Source organism: Eumetopias jubatus, unplaced genomic scaffold (genome assembly GCF_037043125.1).
Source record: "Eumetopias jubatus isolate StellerSeaLion01/CBP00866 unplaced genomic scaffold, mEumJub1_p1.0 scaffold_10, whole genome shotgun sequence".
Lineage (NCBI taxonomy): Eukaryota > Metazoa > Chordata > Mammalia > Carnivora > Otariidae > Eumetopias > Eumetopias jubatus.
In genome coordinates this window covers 19,942,453-19,957,032 of record NW_028274816.1, presented here as the reverse complement: position 1 = coordinate 19,957,032, position 14,580 = coordinate 19,942,453, and positions in this window count along the sequence as shown.

The window sequence follows — 14,580 nt, the reverse complement described above, 5'->3', positions numbered from 1 at the left end:
GAAATAAATTTCAGCTTTGCACCATTTTTCTGTTCTTAAGTGCAAATGAAATTTTTGCTCATTTGTAAACTGAGTATGGGTGGACTTCAGCATGTACACATCTCTACTTTGCCTTGTGTTCACAGCAGCTCATTTCTGGAAATCACCTTTATAAACAACCCAGGAAAATTATACAACAGATCATAACCCACATGTTTATTTCTCACGACCCCATTTCTCCAGGCTGAGGTAAGGGTAACTACAGCTCTGTCCCATCAGAAGAGTTTACTGAGCCCACGATTAGTCATAAGGTTTGTGGCGTGGCAGTGAATAAACATATCTTGAATAGTGTGCTGGGTAATTTACACGCATTTTCTTAGATAGTCACCCAGAAACCCAGCACTTGTGGAAGAAAATGAGGCTCAGACATTTGTGTGACTCGCACAAGGACATAAGGGTAGTCATTGGGGTAATGTGAGGCGTAGAACAGGAAAAGAGAATCTGGTACTGGTAGGAATAAAGAACCGTGAAGCAAAAATGAGTGAAAACTGAAAAGCAGCTAGAAGATCCAAACACATGCAAACACAGGAGCCAAGACAGTAGAGTGTGGCAAAACTGGAAAATTACCTGAGTCCATTATAGAAATCTGAATATGGAAAATGGCAATACCTTCAGTAATAAGTGTAACCACTGCCTCTAGGACATACCTGCCAGGTGCCAACCAATGAACTAAGTTTGGGGCATGACAAGGAACAAAACAGATTTACTTTCTGCCTTGGTGGAGTTTACAGCCTTGGGGGGGAAGAGTGCTGAAAAAGTGGCTGCCAGTTAGTAAATTTTAAACACTAAATGGTGCCTTTAAGATGGCTCAAAAGGAAACAGAACCAGCAGCAACAAGGGTGCTTGCGAAAACTCCATGAGTGGGACCGGGGGCAGCTCCATTTCTTCTCCCTCTTTGGCCACAACCTGTCATGGATTTGTCCAGAACTCATATGATTCTACAGAAAAGTTTACTTCCAAGTGCCAATTAGATAGCATCTATCTCTCAGTGTGCACTGAATGTGACACTTGATCTCTGCTCCTTTGAAACTAGCTTTTGCTAAGTCTCTAGTTTTGGTTTGAAGACACTCAGCAGCTGAAGAGGGGCTAGGATGGAATTCCATGTCAGTTCTTCGGAATCTATGTCTGCCTGTGCCTTCCCTAGGACATCGGGCAGGAAGCAAATTTACATTTACCCATCTGTCTCCGTTCTAGATAGTTTACAAACAACAGCTTTCTCTCATCCAAGTGTCTACCTCACCAGTGTTGTATACAGTTGTATTTCTTTTAATAAATAGAGAAATAAATGAATAAATAAGCAAAACTGAGAAAATCACATTCATGGAAACATTTTTGCATCTTAGAAAAATAAGAGGTTTGGGTGAGCTTGGCCCCAAAGGACTGAAAATAAGTAGTTGCTCAACTATAATTAAGCCCCTCCAGAAGAGCAGTTTGGCGTTTGACTCAGAAGAGTAATTTAGCTTTGGGAGTTTCCCAAAGTGGTTTATACCAATGTTGCAGGATTAGTCATTTTAGGAAGATCATTGTGTAATGCCTGCAAGTCTTGCTTTGATACTTGACATCGAAGACCCCAGAGGTTCTAAGTAGAAAAAAATATTTCTACCATTACATGTGGTCCTTTTACTTTGATCAGTTGTTGCATTTTATCAGTATGGAGTTTAGAAGCAAAAGGGACAACATGTGCAGAGAGATTGGTAGTAAGCAGATCTGTTAAGACAGATTCGGCTACAGTTCTTGGGGCAGGGAGGGTTAGCTCAAGCATCATAAAGGTGACGATGGACTTCGATTTCCGAGTAACTTGGGTTCAAATCCCTGCACGGAACTTCACTAGTTGTGTGATATTAGACAAGTAACTCATGTCTTCAAATCTCACATGACACAAATGCAGATAATAATAGAGATATTATGGCATTGCCTATGTGAAGAATTAGGGCTAGAACAAAAGAACACACACTAGAGAAGTAATTATACACACTGACTTTTTCAGAATTAGTTCTTTTATCAGTACTAATTGCTCACATCTCCCAGTCCATGCAACTCCCAACCTAGAACAATGGTTGGCTTAGAGCAAGCAGGAAGATCTTGGACAGGTAAGATCCTTTTCTGAAAAAAATCCTCTTCAGATGCTATTGACATTCTCCCAATAAGTACCGTTAAGTAAGCATGCAAGAAATATGTCAAAAATGAGCACTTGGTGATGAGTCAAGAGACATAAATTCCAAATCCCAGCACTGTCACTTGGGGCACAATTTAGGGTAAGTCACCTGACCATCTGGGTCTCAGTGTCATGGAAACAAAAATGGGAAGCAGAGTGTAGTCAACACAAACCTCAAAGTTTTCTCAGCTTTCATCGTCAGTAGTTAAAAGAATACAACCCTCAGCCATTTATGTCTTCAGGAGACTGATCCTCAGCATATATGTTCATCCAGCAAAATAATGAATAAATTCAATATAAATAAATAAATACATAAATAAATAAATAAAACGAATATCCCAGACTGATGCATAATGTGCTATTTTTCCACAAAGAATAAATCGGTATCTTGATGCATTGGCATAGCGGGATGTTTTCTGTTCCTTTTATGAAAGAATGGTTTTAAGGAGCATAAGTATATGGTTTTTGTCAAACATGTATGTCTGTATTTTCATTTAAATGTAAATGCAGCAGTGAGTCTTAGGAAACACACATACACACTCTGAAGCCTTTGCAGAGAAGCACCAGGAACAGTGAGCTTTCAAATTGAAATTCCTTCTTAAATTATTTTTTAAGTCTCTCAAGATCACCTTGATAATTAATTTCTTTTATATTTTAAACATCCTTTTTTCTTTTCCCTGCAAAGAGGGAGAAGGCACCAACATCAGTGGAAGAACTCCGATTGTCAAGACAACACAATGTGCTGCTAGCTGGGGAGACATTTGTGCAACTTACATGGAGATATAAATATATTAGTTTGGGGATTCCTACTTTCAGAGCAAATATTACATTGTCACAAATATCATACCCTCAAGTCAAGGTATGTATTAATGGCTTCATTATTAAAATTTGGTTACTGTTTCAGAACCGTAAATCCATCAGTTATGATAATTTTATAAAATGAAACCACAAATATTAAAAGTTTTCAGTTCAACGGAGCATCAACAATAACCAGATATGTTATAATTCTGGGAAAGTTAGGAAACAATATTTTTAAAGCTTAAGAAAATATTCCCTAATTCAAAACTTTCACTCTGTTTTCAAGCACTAGCCTGGACAATAAATTTCCCCTACTCCCCTTCCTAACAAAATGCATCATTTCTCACGTCGACAAAATAAAGGCCATGTTTTCTTAGCCTAGTGTTCAAGAGCTTTACCCTCTTGCCCTAGATTAACTTTCAGATTGCTTTGTGGATGTTCCCTTTCCTGAGCCCTGTGTCTGTCAGTCCCTTGCACAGACTCACCCTCAAAGCCTGCCTCCCCTATGACATCACACTGTCTTCACTTAAAGCAGCCCTCACCTGCCATGCCCACCCTTTCAATTGCTATTCTCAAATAGCCAAATGAAATTTTGCTTGGTTTTTGAGCTCTTTACCCATTGTCTTGCACATAGTAGGTTCTTAATAGTATATCTATGATGAATGAGCATGTATAAAAATGTGTTAGAGGAGTCTCTGCAGGAGCCATAGATTTTATATCTCTAAGGTAGACAATAAAGGTTTTAAACACAAAAGAAGATTAAAGTCCATTAGGGAAATCTCACCAAAAGAAAATCTGGAGAACAGGCAGGCCTGCGTTATGCCAGGAAATTGTCTTTCTTTTTAATCAAATATACAGCCATTTATGCAGTTATTAAGCAGCTAGATTATGTAGAGGGAGTTGGCTGGTCCCTTCAGTTTGAAGGTCGTTGGCTATAACACTTGCATCCCAGATTGAACAGGATTGCACTGGATCCACAGAAGGTAACAAGAACCTATTGTCTTTCCTAAATTGCAGAGGAGTACGTCTTTCCCCTTTTTACCTCCATTCTCCTCTTAGTCTCGTTTGTCAAGATTACACAGAACCCCAGCAGTCCTGCACACCACATATGCCCTGGCTTCATCATAAGTATTTCAAAGTACACTATTAAGTCAAAAAGAAAATCGAATCCTATTAACAGGATTAACTTCTGAACAAAAAGTCTCAAAATCCATTAGAAATAGAAGTGACGGTGTCGGCAATAAGGCTCCGAGAAATCATTTAATTAAAACTCCTTTATTTTTAAAAGCTGATTACTTATGTGTTCTAGTGGCTTCTAGCATTAAAACCTGGCAGAGTGGATATTCCACGGTGGGCCACAATCCCTCACGGCCTGTTTGCTGAAGACCATTTCTTACGGTCACATACCCGATACTTTGTCTATCTGGTCCTAGCAAGTTGATTTATCCTCCGAAGAAAACACATATAAGGACCAGGCACCCAAGAGGAGGAAATGAATACCATAAACCTGTCATGAAACATTTCAAGTGAAAATAAGATCTGGTAAAACTAGAGTTCTTTATAGTGGATGATGGAAACCGTGTAGCCCAGTTACAAAACCAAGCCATCCAGCTCTAAACTTGCTCAAAATAAAATGCGAAAGTCTTTCTGAAAAAGGGACCAGTTTTTTTTTTTGTTTGTTTCCATAATTTCTACCCTTCCCACCAAATTTAAGGCAATTCACTTGTTCATTCATTTATTTTTCACATAACCTACATGGAATACACGGGAAGACCTGGAGGATACACCAACAAACAAGGCAAAGTCCCCATCCCCAGACAACAGAGGTGCTCTTTACAAATAAGTGGGTCCAATTTAATGGCCATTTGTCAGAAGAGCGACCTCTGGTTGGCCTCTGGTGGGTGTGGGATGGTTGTAGAGGTGAGGTTTTCTAATTAAAGAACTTACAACCTCACTATTGTAAAGAAACCAATGAGGTAAGAGGGGTCAATATTTTGACTTCTTGCAGGTGGGATTCCTAGAGTTCTCCTTTATGAAATATCAATTTTGTGAAAAATGTTGGTTATTTGGTTAATAAGTTCAGGTTCTAGAAGGAAAGCAGTCAAGTGGCTCCAAACTGATTTTGTTTTTGAGTTAGATTTCAATCAGGGATATTCTGGTCATCTTGAAGGTGCACTGTAGTACTGCCCACAGCCTCCTTAGCGTAGGCTGAGCTGTTCAGTGGTAAGTGGATTCACATAGATGAGTCCAATCCAAAGCCTCTGGCTATTTCTGTCCTCCTGAACAAGCAGCGCCTTTGGGACTATGGCCTTTGGACAGGAATGATTTCTTTTACTTTGATTTCTAGACCTGATCTGAAGAAGAAAAATGTTTCAAGTAGCCTAGAAACTCGTATATTTTTTAATAATTTTATATTGCAATTCTCAATAACCCATTTCTGAGTTCTCTTGGAATAAACATTAAAAAAAATTCTTCAAGCATCTATATTGCTCTTATTATTATACTGACATCTAACCTTCAACTGTGGATTGTTGTTTGTTTGGTGATACTATTTATACTGTAACAGTTTTCTACCTATGTGTATTTTTGCTGATACCCATGGATAATAAGGTCTCTTACTTAGAACAAGATTCTACAACTTTGATAGTAACATTTAAATATAATACAGAAAATAAATAAAGAAAATATCTATTTAACAATGAGTTGTGCTTTGGATATATTTCAGGGAATTATTAATGTGTTGATTGTGGCAATGTGTTTCCAACTTGGGTTAAAATAGCCTATGAAAGGACTGTATCTGTATATGTATAATTTCTCTTTTTCTCACACATGCCCACATACATTAACAAGTATTCATTAAGTTTCACCTTTATTACAGGAAAGTTATTTTCATAGAAGAGTTGACTCCTAATATCAGTTAGCAAATTCCAAGGAACTGATTGGTCTACATTTGTTGTCAGCTTTTTCTCTCACTCTTCTTTCTTTTCTTCCCAGGAAGGATGACAATATGCAAAGGCTAGCTTTGAACTTGGTAGAAAAGGCTAATATTGACCCTGAACTGCAACTCAGCTTACCAGAGTTTTCTGTACTGAGATCTAGGGCTGGCACCCAACTGAAAATTAAGGCTCTTGCACTTTTGTCTCTCCTGTTCTCCATGTGTTCATCTTCCCTGGAGAGGGTAATGGAAAAGGAAGGGAGTGTAGGGATCAAGCCCAGAAATTCCTGGTCCACATGCCATCTTAACACCATCAGAGAGACTGAATCTTTACATTATTTCTCATATCTGCTTTCTTCTCTAAACCGATGTCTGCAAGTTCTCCTGGATGAGAAATAGCCCTTGATTTGGGCACAAAGCTGGTAACACAACATATCTGGTGTCAATTCCAGTTTTAGGTTTTCACTAGATACTGATCATAGTAGACCCTGTGTTCTCAGCAGGACATTCAGTGGACTCAGCTTTTGAAAGCAAGAGATCAGAGAGCAGGAGGTGGGATGGCTCTGGGCCATAAGTAGGAATTAGCTTCATGTGGAAAAGTGATTCTGACCTCACAAAATGGTTTGGGTGCCAACCATGCTCTCTTTTGAGCATTTCCCTTGAATTTGATCTTGCTTATTGGGTATTGTGATGAAAGGCTTTTATTGATTAGTACTGAGCACTTGAAAGTTAAGTGGCTCTGTAGAAAATAGGGAATTAGATGATCATTATTTTTTATCTTTTCTGAAAAGTGCAATTTCTAGTTAGACGTCTGACTAAATAAAACCCAGGGTGTCTTTATACCAGAAAGTAAATGAAGAAGTGAAAAGTGGAATCTCAAATGCAACATTTCAATGTGATTGGATTTAATTAAATACTTTATATGAACCTAGGGGGAGGAAGCTAGATTTCACTGGAAGTGGGGTGGGCATTTCCTTTTATGAACTGGTCTAGGGTACAACAGGCAATGCCTGTTGACCATCAAGGCTCCCTTCCCATACACTCTATCAAATCTCAGCAAGTACTTAGGCTAATACTTCGTGTCAGTCTCTTTCTGTCTCCAGGTACTCCCTACAGGTATTAGGGAACTTCCCTAAAGCAAGCCTAGGCCCACTTAGTCTCTAAGTCAAATCTTCAGAGAAGCCAATTGAGAACTGTAAGCAGGTAAAGTTGGTACCCCCCAGGCTGGGAGTCTTCAACTTGCCGTGCTTGGTTAGTCTTCTTAATCTTTTACTCCCAGCCACTGGCTAATGTCTCACCAATTGTCTTTGCTGCTGACCATGGCCATGACAATGTCATTTTTAGAGCTGAGAAAATTAACTACAGCAGACCCTTTATCTGGACTCCAAGAAGGGTAGATGAGCTGATGCTGTGGGTAAAATGGTCTTTTTGTGTTCCCATGCACAAGAATAGGCAAGGTCTCTGCTTGCCTGGAGCCTACACTTCCGATGAAAGAAGAAAACCATGAACTAAAGAGATAAATATACTAGACAAATGCAGATTGTGACAAATTCTGTAACAAAAAAAATCTATAAGGCCTTTTGACAGAATTTCAGGTGGGTTTGTAGGGGCAGGTGAGAAACATCACGGTTCCTCAAAGTTCTCTGTCACTCTTGTAGAGTAAATGAAAAATCATGGTCTGGGAGATCTGGTCACATAGCCTGAAACAGCCCACTGAAATGACCAAAGTACTTGGAAGCCTTTTGTTTAAAAAAATGCAAATGTTGTTACTGTTCCTTGTTATATCCCTGTTAATTTCAACACAGAATTTATCTTACAAGTGGTCAAGGAAAGTTTACAACAGAGGGATATGTGCCCTATTTTCTCTACTACTTTAGATCTATGGGCATATAATGAGGTCTAACCTGAGAACAAATTTGGGACTAGTATTGTGCCACCCTCTACAATGAGGGAATCTTTGGGGCATTAACAATAATAGAACCACATCCCAGGTTGTGCCACCTCCTTGGATATGGTGACTTGGATATTGCTGGACCTATCTTAGTTATCTTATTGCTTGGCTAGTCTGCTGTCCCCAGCTGCTGGCTCTCTTATTTAAACAAGTTCTCACTGTGTTACAACTGAACTCAGGTAATGATCCTTCGAGTCCTTGATTGTTACCTTTTAACCCTGTTTAACTTCATAGTTAAAGACATGGACTTGTAGGAGATTCTGGGAATATGGCACTGTTTTTCTCCCATTCTAATTATTTTTTAAATTTTTAAATTTATTTCAGAGACAGAGAGAGAACATGAGCAGGGGGAGAGGCAGAGGGAGAGGGAGAGAGAGAAACTCAACCAGCTGAGTGCAGAGCCCAACACAGGGCTCAATCGCACAATGCTGAGATTGTGACCTGAGCCGAGATTAAGAGTCAGTTGCTTAACCCAGTCACCCAGAACACCACCTTCTCCCATTCTAATTCTATTGGTCTAACTTGAGTCATAGAGTATCTGAACCCATGGGCAGCTGGGTATATGTGTGGTTTCTCTTGGTTCCCCTTCATTCCCAGGTAATCATTTTAGACTACCTCTCCCAAAGACTGGAAGTTACTTTTCTTGGGATCAAGTATAGCCCTAGAAATTTAAGGTTCAGAAAAGGTAAACGGATTAATATTTGTTCCTCATATGTGGTCAATAAAATAGTGTGATTTAAGATTTCTGATAAATCTCAAGGTATACAGAGGAGTCCAGCCATGGCTTACTGGTCAAGGTTGTGAATGAATGTTTGTTGGAGGAGACACAAGTGCTGGGCAAGATAACTGTGAGAATCCCTGCTCAGGTGTCCCTACATGGACCCTTGGGGTGGTGCGAGGGTTTAACTGGGAAGAGATTGGAAATATTGGGAATTAATGTTTAAAGCCTCCATTCTGATATGGACATGAACAAGGGCAGAGCTTGATTCTCTGAGCATGATAACAACAAGACAGTCAACATAATATCTTGCATTTCAGTGAAAAAGAAAATAAAGTCATGGCATTTGGAGTCAACAATCTAGGTTTCAATCTAAGCCCTTCCATGAAGTGGGCAAACTGCTCAGCCTCTGGTCCTCACTCTGTCTGCTAAGTGGACATAAATGGGTACAGAAACCCTTGTCCTATGAGATGACTGAGTGGTACAAGAGAACCTATGTAAAACACTCAGCACTGAGCAATCTACATATAGTATATTCTTCTGCATGGAAATATTTATTTTCTTGGGAGGAAGTGTCCTGGCCTCAAATGCCAAGAGTGAATGGGGAAGCTCAGTATACAATGAAATCTCCCTGGAGTATGTTTGAAAAGGTTCCAATGCAAACGGACACTAAGTGGCAAACAAAACGCCTTGTCAGCCTTACTCAGCCCGGAAGATGCTGGTAAGGAAGTCATTAATTACTTGCCAGTCAGCCATAAGGTGTTACGGAGCCTGCTAAGTTTAAATATGCTTTATTATCTGACATCCAACATATGGCACATGGTTATGAGGTGGATGACACTAGTTTTAAAGGTCATCATAACCCAAATGAGCAGATCTGAAATGGAGAAATTAGTTAATGCTTTCATCTGCTGATTTAGTGTGAACACATCCAAGAGAGCCAAGGCACTCCAGATGGCAGGCAGCAAAAATAGCTAAGAAAGATGATGTGTGTTAACTGTTTCTTAATGACACCCAGTAGTTCACCGGGGGGGGGGGGGGGCGGGGGCGGAGAGAGAAGGCGTCATGTCTAAGTGTTGGTTGAACTCATGGGCAAGACAGACATCTCTTTACCTAGTTCTCAGGAGATTAAATCCCACCTATAACAATGATAATACTCTCCTTCCAGCCATATTATTAGTATCATTGCTGATTGTTTTTATTACTATTATTAATCATTGATTCAACTAATATTTAATAAATAATTTTATTCATGTGCCAGGCACCATTTTGTATTTTACTTATTTCTCTCAACAACTCATTGAGGTAGTTGTGGTTAAGAATGTTGGCTTGGACTACTGGGTGTTTACCCAAAGGAAACAAAAAAACTAATTTGAAAAGATATGTGCACCCCTATGTTTACTGTAGTGTTGTTTATAATAGCCAAGATATGGAAGCAACCCAAGTGTCCATCAATAGATGAATGGATAAAGAAGATGTGCTATGTAAATACAATGGAATATTACTTAGTCATAAAAAAGGATGAACTCTTGCCATTTGCAATAACATTGATGGACAATTCAATAGAGGGGAAACACCTGGCAATCCTTAGAACACTGACATAGTTCAAGAAGAAAAATTCAGGAGCCTAAGCAAGGTCAACCCGAAGTTATTTTCTCTTTTATCAAAAAAAGAGAAAAAAGCAAACAAAACAATTCACACTCTGAGTCAGATGCTGAAGCACAATGTTGGAAAAGTAATCTTAAATCTTTAAATCACAGTCATGACAAACAGCTCCTACCAAGTCCCTACTATGTGCCAGGTATTGGGTTAAATGTTTTACCAATATTTTTCATCCTCAGTGACTTGAGTGTGGCCACTTTGCACATGAGGGAATTGGAACACAGGAATGATGACTAACATAGCCAGAGGCACATGGTTCGAAAGCAGAGGAGACAGGCTTGAAATTCAAGCCGTCAGGAACCAGAGCCTCTGCACCCCACATTGTACCCTCCTGGCCCTGGAAGACTCCAGGCCTGAGCCTGGGTTGATGGGTTACAGCAGGAGTTCTCAAACCTAAGCATGCATCTGAGTCACATGAAAGGCTTGTTACACAAAGTTTGCATGAGTTTCTGATACAACAGGTCTGGGGCAGGGGCCCGAGAACATGCATTTCTAACACTTTCCCATGTGATGCTAATGCTGCTCGTTTGGAGGCCTCACTTTGAGAGCCACTGGTGAATTAGATTTCAGAGCCTGAGTTAGAGTCACAGACAGCTGGTTTAGGTCCCAGATCTACCACTTCTGCAGGTGGGTGACGTGGAACAAATCACTTAAGCCCTGTGAACCTTGGTTTCGTCATCTGCTCAGCAGGGGTTCTAAGTCATTATAGTCTGATTGACTATATAAATCGTTATTATAAGGATGCAGTTAATGAAACCTATCTCCTAGAGCTGTTATGGAGATTAAATAAAATACCATGTATAAAGTAACTTACTTAGTAAGTAGCCTGGAACACAATAATAGCTCTCACATGGTGGTAAGTAAGTAAACTTGTCACAAAATTATTAATCCGTCCTCTGTACACAGCACAGAGAGAAAGAGATGAAGCCACATTTCCCTATCTGGGACAAGTAAATTTAAGGACCAAAAAATCTGAGAAGAAACATAGACATAAACACAATGCACACATATACACCAGGGCATACACATGCGTGCACACATACACACACACACACCCCAAATACCACAAATACAAAATAAATGGTGACTGTGTCCGCCCAGGAACTGGCAAAGTGCTAAGTGAGCCTTGAAGAATGGACACAAACTTTCAGCTGGAAAAATTATGAGACCTTCTTGGAGAGAGGACAATCTCAGCTGGCTCCTAAAGTACCTAGTCATGCAATTATATCTCTTATTTTTTTTAAGAAAAGGATTGAGTGCTGACTATATCTCAGACACCATGTTTGGCATTTTGTACTTAATTGCCATACCCACCCCCCCACACCCTGATGGAGTCTGGGCATTGCTATTCGCCTTTGACAGGTGAATAAACAAGTCTGGGATGATTAAGCAATTTGCCTGAAGTCGTGTGTGTGTGTGTGTGTGTGTGTGTGTGTGTGTGTGTGTGTGTGTGTGTGTGTGTGTGTGTGTGTGTGTGTGTGGTGCATGGATGTTGGGGGTGGAAGTGGGATGGGAAGGAAGTTTCCTTGTACTTAAACCCTAGGGAGTGATCCTGTCATTCTGCCCCACGATTTCCTCTAGAGGAGTGTTGGCAGGCTGAGCTCCAAAACTTCAAATTCACAATCTCCTCACTTTAAAGCATGTCCCCTGAGGAAGGCAGAGAAGATGTAAATGCACATACCAAAATGTGCTTGGAACATCTGAAGCAAAGCTGGGAGAGTTCCAGGGCATCTTGATGAGAAGCTGTCTGGAGCCCCAGGAAAACTGTGCTCTTTGATGACTCCCACCCCAGCTCAGGCATGAATCTCCTTTGCAACCATCCGTGTGCTTCTCTGCTTCCTTCTTCAGAACATGTGAGCACTCTGGCAGCTTATCTAAGCAATAATGTGTAAGGAGGGTTGTTCTTCTCTCCACATCCACACAGAACACACTTGTCCCTCTAAAAGAGAAGGTCCAGGTGGATCTCTTTTTTTTGCAAACAATATGTGGTCCAAGAGCAGTGATAATGTTCTTCACTGTGGACATGGCAACAGTTTATAGGGGTCCCCAACCTATTCACAAAAAGACATCCACTAGTCATTGAAGAGAGGCAGAGCATACGGTTTGTAGGCTATTCGATATGTTTAAGAACAGTTATGTTTTACTTACTTAGATGTCAGACTTCTAGTAACTTAATGAAATTTATTACTGAAATTAGAAATTAAGTGAGAAGGGCTTGAGATGGGCAGAAATAATGGCTTTCCCTTTAAACACCCCCTGCCTACCTCCCCACCACATACACACACACAGACTTTAGAACTCACTCAGCATCTATGGGCTGTAACTTTAAACATGATTCTAATAAATCTTCTTCTATGGTTTCCAACCTATAAAACAATTAGAAAGGTGCCATTTACTGCTTGGTACACTGAAGGTGATGAGACAGATTACCTGCCAGTTTAAAGAAGAATCCAAATATAAAGAACTAGGAACCCCTGCCTTCCAAAACAATCACAGAAATGGCCAGCAATAAAGAAATAAGCAATGGCAGTCTGAGGCAGGGAAACTCTCTAATTGGTGTTAGTATTGGCAACAGAGAGAACTGGCAGGCTGAGGACTGAGCGGATGCAAGCCTGGCTGAGCCAGTAATTACCCTCGGGGCCTTAAGGCAACATCTCCAACTCAGGAAGTCAGATCCACGTCCTGTGAGGTTGTGGCTTGGCATGGAATTATCAGGAGAGAAGATGAGCCACTAAGGAACCGAAATGCAGACTGCCCATGTACAACAAAGGTGGGTTTCACAAAAGGCCACTTAATGTTTTCCCTGGCAGAATAATGCAAATTAATCCACATCTCCCTGATCCTGAACATGGGAAAATATCCTTGCACTTGGATTGATACTATTTCATTAAATCTAAAAATAGCACCTTGAGGCAGGGCCAGAACTTCCTTGGGGTTACTCAGCTCTCTGGATTCTTGGGGGCTTTTTGTACATCTGAGCACTTCAGAGCAGCTCCTTCCATACAAATTTCTGTGTCCAGGATGTGGACGTCTATTCCCTGCTATGGGTAAGGGATCCAGGATATTTCATTTGTTTATTTTTGTTGCTATTTGCAACAGGGTTAGTTCTGAATGCTGGCAAAGGCAGGCTGCCCAGACCCTAGTTGGATCCAGTAGAAGAGTGAGGGGTGAGGGAAAACAATGGTCACTGCTCAGCACAAAGGAATGGAATTCTAACCCCAGAGTTTGGGACCAGAGCTCCTTAAAATCCTACATTCTGAATTCAGGTATTCCATGGTTCCATAGCTCAGACACCCCCATGTGAGAGGTGCCTCCAGTATCAATGCAAGGGAATGATGAGCTAGCTTCCCTTGAAAAACTGGTTCTTGTTTTCTACTGTCTCCCAACCCCCTCTTTCCTAGTGTATTACAGAAATTGAGCATCATATTAGCAATCATGTTTCCTGTTTTGGTTTTCCTACTGGGAAGCTTAAATGAAAATCCAGCCAATACTGAGTATCTTGTAAGGTCATGTGGAATGCTTATATAATGGCTATTGCTTTTGTCTGAGTATCATCTCTTCCTTATCCGGTAACAGACTCACTTACCCAACCCTGGAGATAGGCATTGGAATGAGACTGGTTTGGTCATAATAAAAATCCCTCTACCAAGAAGGATTTGTCCAAGGATGTCCATGTGATCTCAGCTGAGCCAATTAGAATCCTACTCCAAGATGTTTTCCCCCAGAAGTTGTAGGGAAAAGCACTTTGCTATGAGCCAACCCGCCTCACCCCCTTTACATAGTGGAAAAATCAGGTCCCAGTGCACAAAGAAACAGAGATTAGAAACCTAGAGAGAAGGTCCTGGCAGTCAGTGTTCAGCAGCTAATTCTGGTCAACCAGAAGGCCATTTGCATCATTCTTCACTAATGCAGTATTATATGTATAGCAATTAATTCCTCATTTTGTCCTCAGAAAATTCCAAGCTGGATTTCCTTTACTTGCAGCCAGAACAATAAGGCAGGTCCCTGTTCATGGGTATTTCCCCTGTCTTTCTTATTTGCAAGTTTGTATTTTCCCGTTATCTTGGTTCCTTCAATTATTTGTCCTTTTCCTTTGTATTACATATAATTTTGTAAACTGATTCAAATTCTTTGTGAAGAGAAGCAAAGTATAAACATGTACATAGTATCAAATAACTTCAAACACTTTTCCCCTCTGCCACAACTGCTGATAATGGTAGCCTGTGACATTAAGAAAGGTTAACCTGGTTTTTGTATTTTCTGTTTTGAAAAGCAAAGATGTATGTGATACATTAAATAATGGTTTCCCCTTTAGAATCGTT